Source organism: Callorhinus ursinus, unplaced genomic scaffold (assembly GCF_003265705.2).
Source record: "Callorhinus ursinus isolate GAN/ISIS: 27379988/994484 unplaced genomic scaffold, GSC_fseal_2.0 scaffold1, whole genome shotgun sequence".
Lineage (NCBI taxonomy): Eukaryota > Metazoa > Chordata > Mammalia > Carnivora > Otariidae > Callorhinus > Callorhinus ursinus.
Genome location: NW_027397063.1, coordinates 73,484,106 through 73,494,534, shown reverse-complemented (window position 1 = coordinate 73,494,534; position 10,429 = coordinate 73,484,106). Strand labels below are relative to the sequence as shown.

The following is a 10,429-nucleotide window of genomic DNA, read 5'->3' as shown; positions in this document are numbered from 1 at the left end:
TGTGTGCGGGGTGGGTGGGGAGCACAGGGCGAGGGAGAGAGAGAATCTCAAGCAGACTCCCTGCTGAGCAGAGCCTGAGGAGGGGCTCCATCCCACCACCCCGAGGTCAGGACCTGAGTGGAAACCAAGAGTAGGAGGCTCTGTGTCACATTCTCCAGCCATTCCCTGCCACCCAGGTGCCCCCAACAAATGCTTTTTGAGTGCACACTGTGCAGTGCACTGGACTTGCTATCTGAGATAAAGGAATAAATTTCTTCAAAACATTTTTATTAAACATTAAATACATCCCAAAATTTGATAACATGTAAAGCATAAAAAATTATAAAGTGAACTCTCTCTAAACCTACTACTCAGTGCCAGTGGTAAATCATTTTTTTGTTTTTTTTAAGATTTTATTTATTTGTCAGGGAGAGAGCGAGCACAAGCAGGGGGAGCAGCAGGCAGAGCAGGCAAAGGGAGAAGCAGGCTCCCCGCTGAACAAGGGGCCGATGCAGGGCTGGATCCCAGGACCCTGGGATCATGACCTGAGCCAAAGGCAGACACTTAACCAACTGACCCACCAGGCATTCTGGAAAATCTTTACATAGTGAGTTGAACAGAGTGAAAGGGGACAGAAACAGATCCCTGGAGAGCTATAGCAGTCTTGGGCAGATAGATGAAGGCGCTTGAGGTAGGGTGTTATAGGAAGAAAGAAAGGGAAATGTGGGCTCAAAAGATATTTAGGAGGGGGGCGCCTGGGTGGCTCAGTTGCTTAAGCGTCTGCCTTTGGCTCAGGTCATGATCCCAGGGTCCTGGGATGGAGTCCCAGGGCAGGCTCCCTGCTCAGCGGGGAGCCTGCTTCTCCCTCTGCCCCTCCCCCGCTCATGCTCGCGCTCTCTCTCTTGCGCGCGCGCAAAAATAAATAAAAATCTTTAAAAAAAATATTTAGGAGGTAAATTGGATCTGATGGACTATCACTCACTAGTTGTGTAAACTAGTTAAGTCCCAACATTCTGGAGCCTCAATTTCTGCATCTGTACGATAGGTTAGTAATAATTATTGTTATATATATCCCTAGCACCTAACACAAAGCTTAGCACAAGATGATAAACACACACAAATCATAACTACTGCTATTACTGTGGAAGCTTCACATATGCTGGCAGAATGAATATTCTGTCAAACTTGAGGGTGGAACTCGCCATTTCTAGGAAGGAAAATGATAAATGACGGTGCCTTTGCCAGAACGGACATCCATACTCCCCAGGCAGTGCGGCAGCACAGGCCGGGATCAGAGTCTGGGCCACCGCCAACCCCAGCTCCCGCCTGGCCCGCGCCCCAGCACCAGCTGGAGCCCTGGCCCCGCCCACATCCCTGCAAGTCCCGCCCCCGGGGCCGCGCGCGCCCCCGCGGCCGCCGCCGCGCGCGTCCCGTCCCGCCCCTGCTGCTGACGTGCGGGGCCGAAAGGGACGGGCGGGCTCCGCCGAGCCGTGTGCTTCCGCGGGCTCCGGGGTCGCTGGGGCCTCGTGGCGGGGCGGCTCCGCGGGGCTTCGCCCGCTCCCTCACCTCCCTCGTGCCCTCTCGCGGCGCCCGGCGGGCCCTGCGCTTCGGCTGGAGACCGAGGAAAGGGTGAGTGTTGGCGGGAGCGGGATCGGACCGGCCGGGCGCGCGCTCCGCTCTCCGGGGCATTGTCTGGGCGGGGGCGGCGCGGGCACGTGCGCTCCCTTCCCCCACCCTGCCTGCCGCGCGGCCCCGGCAGAGCGGAGGGAGGGAGCCGGTGACTGCAGAGAGCTGAGGACCCGGAGGAGGAGGCTGGTTCCGGGGTGAGTGTGTCCGTCGGGGGGAGTCTCCGAAGCGGGAACCTGGAATTTGGGTGTGTTGGAGGGTCCTTCTAAGGGGCACAGCGCTCCCTGAGGAGATGGGGGGGTCCCTTGAGCCCCAGTGGCCGGAGCTTTCAGGATGTTAAGCTTGGTGGCCTGTGGTGGGATTGGAGACGAGATTTGGCTCCAGCATCTGCAAGTTGTGGGTTTACCAACAAGAACCGTGGAAATCTGCCTCCAACCTGTCGCCATCCTTACTGTCCCCCTCCCTCGTGAAGGATGCGTGGGATTTAGAAAGGTTGGAGGATATTCCAGGGATATGCCCGAGTTAGAGCACCAGAGGTGTGACACAGTGCGGGGTTAGAGTAGAAAGCTTGGGAAAGTGAGTACTTGGAAGAAAGGTGGGTTGTGGCCAGATAGCAGAAGACAATGAATGAGGTTTATACCATAACCTTTTTTTCTATCATGAGTGTAATTAGGTTAAAAAATAGAAAACAGAGGAGGAAAATGTCACCAATAATCTCACAGCCCTGACGCCTCATTCTTAGAGTGTTTATAGGTGTTTGCTAGTATTTTCATCTAAGCTTATAACAGTTATAGAGTTTACCTACAATTTTCATTCTCTTTTCTCCTTAAGGTGTAAAAATGCGATGTAATATACAGTATTCAGCAATATCCTTTTTTAATAAGCAAGTAGCATGTATTCCTCATAGAGAAATTAAAAAATATAGACAAGCAAAATGAGGAAGAGTATTCATAGTTTTACTGCCTAGAGATATTGTGATTTTTGGTTGTGTATATTCTTTCAAAGATAGGAGCAGATAATGCCCTGATTAGGGATTTAGTTTTCATAGGAATCCTTTGAAGGTTTTTTTTTGTTTGTTTTAATTTTTTTTAAAGATTTTATTTATTTGAGAGAGAGAATGAGAGAGAGAGAGCACATGAGAGAGGGGAGGGTCAGAGGGAGAAGCAGACTCCCTGCTGATCAAGGAGCCTGATGCGGGACTGGATCCTGGGACTCCAGGGTCATGACCTGAGCCAAAGGCAGTCACTTAACCAACTGAGCCATCCAGGCGCTCTTCTTTGAAGGTTTTAAGAAGGCAAGTAGCATAATCTGACTGCTGTGTGGAGGAAGAGGACAAGAGTGGGAGCTAGGAGATAGTTAGGATGCTGTTTGCAGTACCTTGGTCCATGGCAGGAGAGATGAAGAAGAGTACAAAGATTTAAAAATATTTTGGAGGTAGAATGAACAAGACCTGGGAGAATTCTTTGCTTTTTTTTTTTACATATATATTTTTAATGATTTATTTTTTTATTTGAGAGAGAGAGAGAAAGAGATTGTGTGAGCCCAAGCGAGCAGGGGGAGGGGCAGAGGGAGAGAGAGAGAATCTCCAGCAGACTCCCTGCTGAGCATGGAGCTGAAGTGGGGCTCCATCTCATGGCCCTGAGATCATGTCCTGAGCTGAAATCAAGAGTCAGATGTTTAACCAACTCAGCCACCCAGGCACCCCTTAATATATTTTTTTAAATTAAGTTAAACTCTTTGCCCAGTATGGGGCTCAAACTCATGACCCTGAGATCAAGAGTTGCATGCTTTATTGACTGAGCCAGCCAGATGCCCTGAGAATGCTTTGCTTTTTGCTATTTGTTTTGAGCAACTATGAGTAGATTGTGACATTTACTGAGAGGAAGAAAAATGGAACAGAAATTTGAGGTGGGAAAAATCATGAGTTCTGTTTTGGGTGTATTAAATGTGAGATGCCTATCAGTAAGGAAGTTGGTATATTGAGGAGGCAGTTGGATGTACAGGTTTGGGAACTCATGGAGGAGAGAACCAAGACTTGTTAGATAAAAATTTGGAGTTCATTACATAGATGATACTGAAAAGTAGGGGACTGTATGAGATCACCAAGGGGAAGAGTATAGAGAAGTGAAATTGGTGCTTTGAGGTGCAGTATGGGAAGAAGAAGTGTGGGAAGAAGAACACAGGACAGAAGAAACAGCCAGTCAGGTAGGGAAAAAAGGCATAAGACCGGCGTTACAAAAGCCAAGAAAAATAAGTTCATAGAGGATAGAGAATTGGTCCATCCATGCTTCTGAGATGTTTAGTGCGATGCTTAATTGGATTTGGAGGTTGTTAGCTTTGTCATTGGTATTACTATTACTTTTTTTTTAAGATTTTTTTAAATTTTTAAGTAATCTCTACACCCAGCATGGGGCTTGAACTCACAACCTGGAGATCAAGAGTTGTATACGCCACCAACTGAGCCAGCAGGCACCCGTAGTCATTGGTATCATTATCCAGAGTTCTAGAAGTGGGAGGTGGAAACCAGATTGGAATAATTGGTTGGGGCTTGAGGAAGTGAAGATACTGAGTATGGATTAGAAAAACCTAGGCCTTTTTTGAGATGCCTAACTTCCATTTGCTCCAAAACTAAATTTGGTAGGTGAAAAATGGTGTCTTGTTTAATTTTTCATTCCTTGATTACTAGTGTATTTGAATATTTTTTTCACATGTATTGGCCATTGGTGATTTTCTGTTTCTGTCCTGTGTATATCTTTTTGTGTTTATCACTTATGGGAATTGATTGTCAAGAGTTCTTTTAGCTATTGAAAACATGTAGTTTGACATAGAGCTTGCAGAATTTCCCCCTTAAGTATTTTTCCCTTGTGGGAATAAATGAGTTTATTACATATGCTCCATCAGGAAGGACATGGTTAATAATGGAAAAGCCATATTTAACATTTCACTCCTACATATGCTTTTTTTTTTCAATTTTAGTAGGATACACATAAAATTTACCACCTAAGTGTGCAGTTCAGTGGTATTAGATACATTTGTAACAGTGTGCAACCATACCACCATCCATCTCCATCACTCTTTTCATCTTATAAAACTGAAAATCTATACCCACTAAACAATAACTCCCATTCCCCCTTTCTCCTAGTCCCTGGCAACCACCATTCTTTCTTTGTCTGTGATTGATTTTTACTACATTAAGTACCTCATATAAGGAGAATCAAACTGTATTTGTCTTTTTTGACGGGTTTATTTCACTTAGTATAATGTTTTCAACGTTCACCCATTTGTATGTAGCATGTGTCAGAATTTCCTTCCTTTTTAAAAAAACTTTATTTTTTAATTTTTTATTTTAATTCCAGTTAGTTAACATACAGTGTTATATTAGTTTCAGGGGTATGGTAAAGGGATTTAACACTTCTGTACATTACCCTGCACTCACCTATTTCACCCATCCCCCTACCTCCCCTCTGGTAACCATCAGTTTGTTCTCTGTAATTAAGTCTGTTTCTTGGTTTGTCTCTCTTTTCCCTTTGCTTATTTGTTTTGTTCCTTAAATTCCACATATGAGTGAAATCATATGGTATTTGTGTTTCTCTGACTGATTTCACATAGCATTATATGCTCTAGCTCCATCCATGTGGTTGCAAATGGCAAGATTTCATTCTTTTAAATGGCTGAATAATACTCATTGTGTATTTATTCCACATCTTCTTTATCCATTCATTAATCAGTGGACACCTGGGCTGTTTCCATATCTTGGCTATTATAAATAATGCTGTATAAACATAGGGGTGCATGTATCCCTTTGAATTAGTGTTTTTGTATTCTTTGAGTAAAGAACTTTCCTTTTTAACGCTGAATAATATTTCAGTATTTGTATATGTCGCATTTGTTTACCCATTCATCTGTTGATGAACACTTGGGTTGTTTTCATTTTCTGGATATTGCAAATAATGCTGCTAAGAACATGGGTGTACAGATATCTCTTCAAGTCCCTGCTTTTAGTTCTTTTAGTATGTATATACCCAGAAGTGGAATTGTTGTATCATACAGCAATGCAATTTTTAGTTTTTTGAGGAACTACCACACTGTTTTCCATAGTGGATTGCACATGTATTCCCTCCAACATTGTACAAGGGTTCCAGTTTCTTTACATCCTCGCCAACGCTTGTTTTCTGATTCTTTTTTTTTTTTTGATAGCCATCCTAATGGGTGTGAAGTGATAATCTCACTGTGTTTTGTTTTGTTTTGTTTTGTTTAAAGATTTTATTTATTTATTTGACAGAGAGAGCACAAGCAGGGGGAGTGGCAGGCAGAGGCAGAGGGAGAAGCAGGCTCCCCGCAGAGCAGGGGAAGCCTGATACGGGACTCTATCCCAGGACCCTGGGATCATGACCTGAGCTGAAGGCCGTCGCTTAACCAACTGAGCCACCCAGGTGCTCTCTCACTGTGGTTTTGATTTGTACTTTCCTAATATTATTGATGTGGAGCATCTTTTCAAGTGCTTATTTGGTCATTTGTCTATCACTGGAGAAATGTTTATTCAAATCTTTCGCCTACTTTGAGTCAAGTTTTTTGTTGCTTTTAGTTTTAGAAGTTCTGTATATTCTGGATAGGAATCTCTTATCGGGTATATGATTTGCAAATTTTTTCTCCTTCTATGACTTGCCTTTTTACTCTGTTGATAGTGTCTTGATGCACAAAGTTTTAAAATTTTCATGAAGTCCAATTTATTTTTTTATTACCTGTGCCTTTGGGGTCATATCTAAGAAATCTTTGCAAATCCAGTGTTGTGAAGCTTTTTGAAGTTTTATTGTTTCAAGTTTACATTTAAGCCTTCGATCCATTTTGAGTTAATTTTTGTATATGTTGTTAGGTAAGAGTCCAGCTTCATTCTTTTGCATGTAGATATTTAGTTTTTCCAGCACCATTTGTTGAAAAGACTGTCCTTTCCCAATTGAGTGGTCTTGGCATTCTTGTAAAAATTGATTTGACCATCTATATGGTCAGTTTTATTTCTGGGCTATCTGTTCTATTCCATTGGTGTGTATTATTTCTGTTTATGGCAATACCACACTGTTTTGATTACTATAGCTTCTGGTACATTTTGAAATCAGGAGGTGTGAGTCCTTCAGTTTTGTTCTTTTTCAAGATTGTTTTGGTCAGGGTCCCTTGATATTCCATATGAATTTTAGGATGGGTTTTTCTATTTCTACAAAAAAAGTCATTGGGATTGTGATAGGGATTGCATCAAATTTATAGATGGCTTTGGGTAGTACTGACTTTTAAGCAGTATTTTCCAATCTGTAAACATGAGATGTGTTTCCATTTAGCTATGTTGTTTTTATTTTTTTTTAAAGATTTTATTTGAGAGAGAGAATATGAGAGAGAGAGCACATGAGAGGGGGGAGGGTCAGAGGGAGAAGCAGACTCCCCGCCGAGCAGGGAGCCTGATGCGGGACTCGATCCAGGGACTCCAGGATCATGACCTGAGCCGAAGGCAGTTGCTTAACCGACTGAGCCACCCAGGTGCCCTAGCTATGTTGTTTTTAATTTCTTTCAGCAGTGTTTTGTAGTTTTCACTGTATGTCTCTCACCTCCTTGGTTAAGTTAATTCCTAAGTACAGTTGACCCTTGAACCACACAGGTTTGAATTGTGTGGATCCACTTTTATGTGGAGTTTTTTTGATACAGTACTGTAAATGTGTTTTCTCTTCATGGTTTAATATTTTCTCTAGCTTATTTTATTATAAGAATATAGTATATAATATAACATACAAAATATTTGTTAATTGTTTATGTTACTGGTAAGGCTTCTGGTCAACAGTAGGCTATTAGTAGTTAAGTTTGGGGGGAGTCAAAAGTTATACATAGATTTTTGACTGTGTGGGGATTGGTGCCCCCAATCCTTGCATTGTGGAAGGGTCAACTGTATTTTACTCATTTTGATGCTGTTACAAATGGAATTGTTTTTGTAATTTCCTTTCCAGATTTTTCACTGTGTAGAGAAATGCAACTGATTTTTTTGTGTTGATTAAGTATCCTGCTACTTTGCTGAATTCATTTATTCTTACAGTTTTTTTGTGGAATTTTTACGGTTTTCCACATATAAGATCATATCCCTTCATATTAAAATGCCTTCATATTCATTCACTGGATACACTATAATTGGCTGTAGACTGCTTCCACTCTTGTATTATAAAATAAAAATACAGGAAGAGGAGAACGAACATTTAAATTATAGATCTATAAGTGTAGCCCACATATGACAGTAAATTCAGAGCAGTTTCTTAGGATAGATTCTCAGAAAGTGGATTCTCATTTAGCCAGAGATTTTTATTTGAATTTTCATTGCCAATCCTTGAATTTACCCCCATCTTCCTGCCTTTAATCCTGCCCCCCTTTTATCCTGTTTTCTACACTGCTACCAAATAGAGGGTAAGGGTCAGTGCATTTTTCCTTCATAGAAAATAAGACTTAGGAACCAAATTGTTTCTATGACATCTGTTCTGTAAGTTAAAAAAAAAAGTTTTTGAAGACTAGAGTGTACTTCATGGATGAGTTGGAATTTGATTTGATTCTTGAAAGATGAATAGCATTTCAGTAAGCAAGAGAGAAGGTAGAGTGAAATATGAATCCATTGAAAGGTAATTGTGTTCAGGCATGCGAACTTTGATGACTGCAGACAAAGAGAGGTAGAACTAGTTCTCCAGCCAAGGACTGTTTATTCTGTTTACCTGAAGAATGAGCTCTAAGGGTGTGTGTGTGGGGAGACCTGTTGTGTATGTGTTGGTAGTGAAGGCTGAGGGTAAGGAGAATGCAAAGAGGGACTTAAGCTTGATTTATATGTTTTTCATTTAGTTATGGATACATTGGTGATTGTTATCTAATTTGTTTCTTAGGCGCAGTAGGTTAAGCATCTGACTCTTGGTTTCCACTCAGGTCATGATCTCAGGGTCGTGGGATCCAGCCCTGCGTCGGGCTCCACACTCAGCGTGGAGATTGAGATTCTCTCTCTCCCTCTCCCTCCGCCCCTACCACTCATGCTGTCTCTCTTTCCATCTCTCTAAAATAAAGAAATAAAATCTTAAAAAAAAATAGTTTGAGAGCATGTGTACTTTTTTTTTTTTTAAGATTTATGTATTAGAGCATGAGAGCCTGTGTGTATGGGCGTGCAGTGCAGTGGGGAGAGGGAGAGAGAAACCCAAGCTGACTCCACCCTGAGTGCAAGCCTGATGTAGGGCTCCATCCCAAGACCCAGAGATCACGACCCCAGCAGAAACCAAGAGTAAGACGCCCAACTGACTGCACCACCTAGGTGCCCCTAGAGAGAGAGAGAGAGAGAGAGAGAGAGAGAGAGAGTGTGTGTGCGTGTATTTTTTTTTAAAGATTTATTTATTGGGGCACCTGGGTGGCTCAGTTGGCTTAAGTGTCTTGTCTTTGGCTCAGGTCATGATCCTGGAGTCCCAGGATTAAGGCCCCTGTCGGGCTCCCTGCTCCGTGGAGAGCCTACATCTCCCCCTGCCCCTCATCTCACTCGTGCTCTCTCTCTCTCAAATAAATAAGATCTTTTAAAAAAATTATTTATTTATTTTAGAGAGAGAGCACATGAGCACAAGCGCAGGGGCAAGGGGCAAAGGGAGAGGGAGTCTCAAGCAGACGCTGCGTTGAGCGTGGACCTGCAGTGGGGCTTGATCTCATGACCCTGAGATCACCACCCCAGCTGAAACCAAGAGTTGGACACTCAACCAGCTGTGTCACCCAGATGCTCCAAGAGTGTGTATACTTTTAAAAATTAAGATGTAATTCATATAAAGTTCATCACTTTAAAATTTATAGTTCAGTGATTTTTAGTATATTTACAAGGTTATGCAACCATTTCTACCATCTAATTCCAGAGTATTTCTATCACCCCAGAAAGAAACCCCATACCTATTAGCAGTCAGTTCTGGTTCCCCCCTCTCCCCACATTTCATGTAAATAGGGTATCGTATAACATGCGGCCTTTAGTATCTGGCTTCTTTCACTTAGCATGCTGTATTCAATTCATCTATGGTGTAGCATGTGTCAGTACCTTATTATTATTTTTTTATTTTTTTTAAAGATTTTATTTATTTATTTGAGAGAGAGAATGAGAGATAGTACGAGAGGGAAGAGGGTCAGAGGGAGAAGCAGACTCCCCGCTGAACAGGGAGCCTGACATGGGACTCGATCCCGGGACTCCAGGATCATGACCCGAGCCGAAGGCAGTCACTTAACCAACTGAGCCACCCAGGTGCCCACCTTATTATATTTTATTGCTTAATATTCTACTGTATGAATATACCACATTTTGTCTAGTCATCAGTCGAGAGATATTTGGGTTGTTCATACTTTTTCACTATTGTGAATAATGCTGTAATGAACGTTTACATGTAAGTTTTTATGTGGACATGTCTTTTCAGTTCTCTTGGATCTATACCTAGGCGTGGAATTGCTAGGTCATTTGGGAAATCTGTTTAACTTTTTTTTTTTAAGTTTAGTTTTTTTTTTTTTTTTAAGTAATCTTTACACCCAACATGGACTCAAATTCACAACCCTGATATCAAGAGTTGCAAGCTCTTCCAACTGAGCCAGCCAGGCACCCCGATTCTGTTTAACATTTTAAGGAACTGCCAAACTTCCCCACAGCAGCTGCACCATTTTACATTTTCACTAACAATGTATGAGGGTTCCCATTGTATATTCTTTATATGTTTCTTTGGCAGACTGTTCAGTAGTTGTGTGTGTCTGTATGTGTGTTGTTTTTATTTATTTATTTATTTTTTAAAAGATTTTATTTATTTGA

The 10,429-nt window shown here is 42.1% G+C and overlaps 1 protein-coding gene across 4 annotated transcripts in view; it reads left to right on the top strand.

Annotated features, from left to right (window-relative positions):
• The first annotated feature begins 1,427 nt into the window (after positions 1-1,427).
• The window catches only part of YEATS2 (YEATS domain containing 2), a 107,412-nt gene continuing 98,410 nt past the window's right edge, over positions 1,428-10,429 (top strand). For 2 of the 4 annotated variants that reach the window (XM_073896450.1, XM_073896466.1), the window contains exon 1: positions 1,428-1,608. The gene's annotated coding sequence lies outside the window, so the exon portion shown is untranslated. Of the gene's footprint in view, positions 1,609-1,722; positions 1,803-5,887; positions 6,039-10,429 lie in introns of those variants that run through there. The other 2 variants (XM_073896459.1, XM_073896476.1) reach the window with 2 other exon arrangements.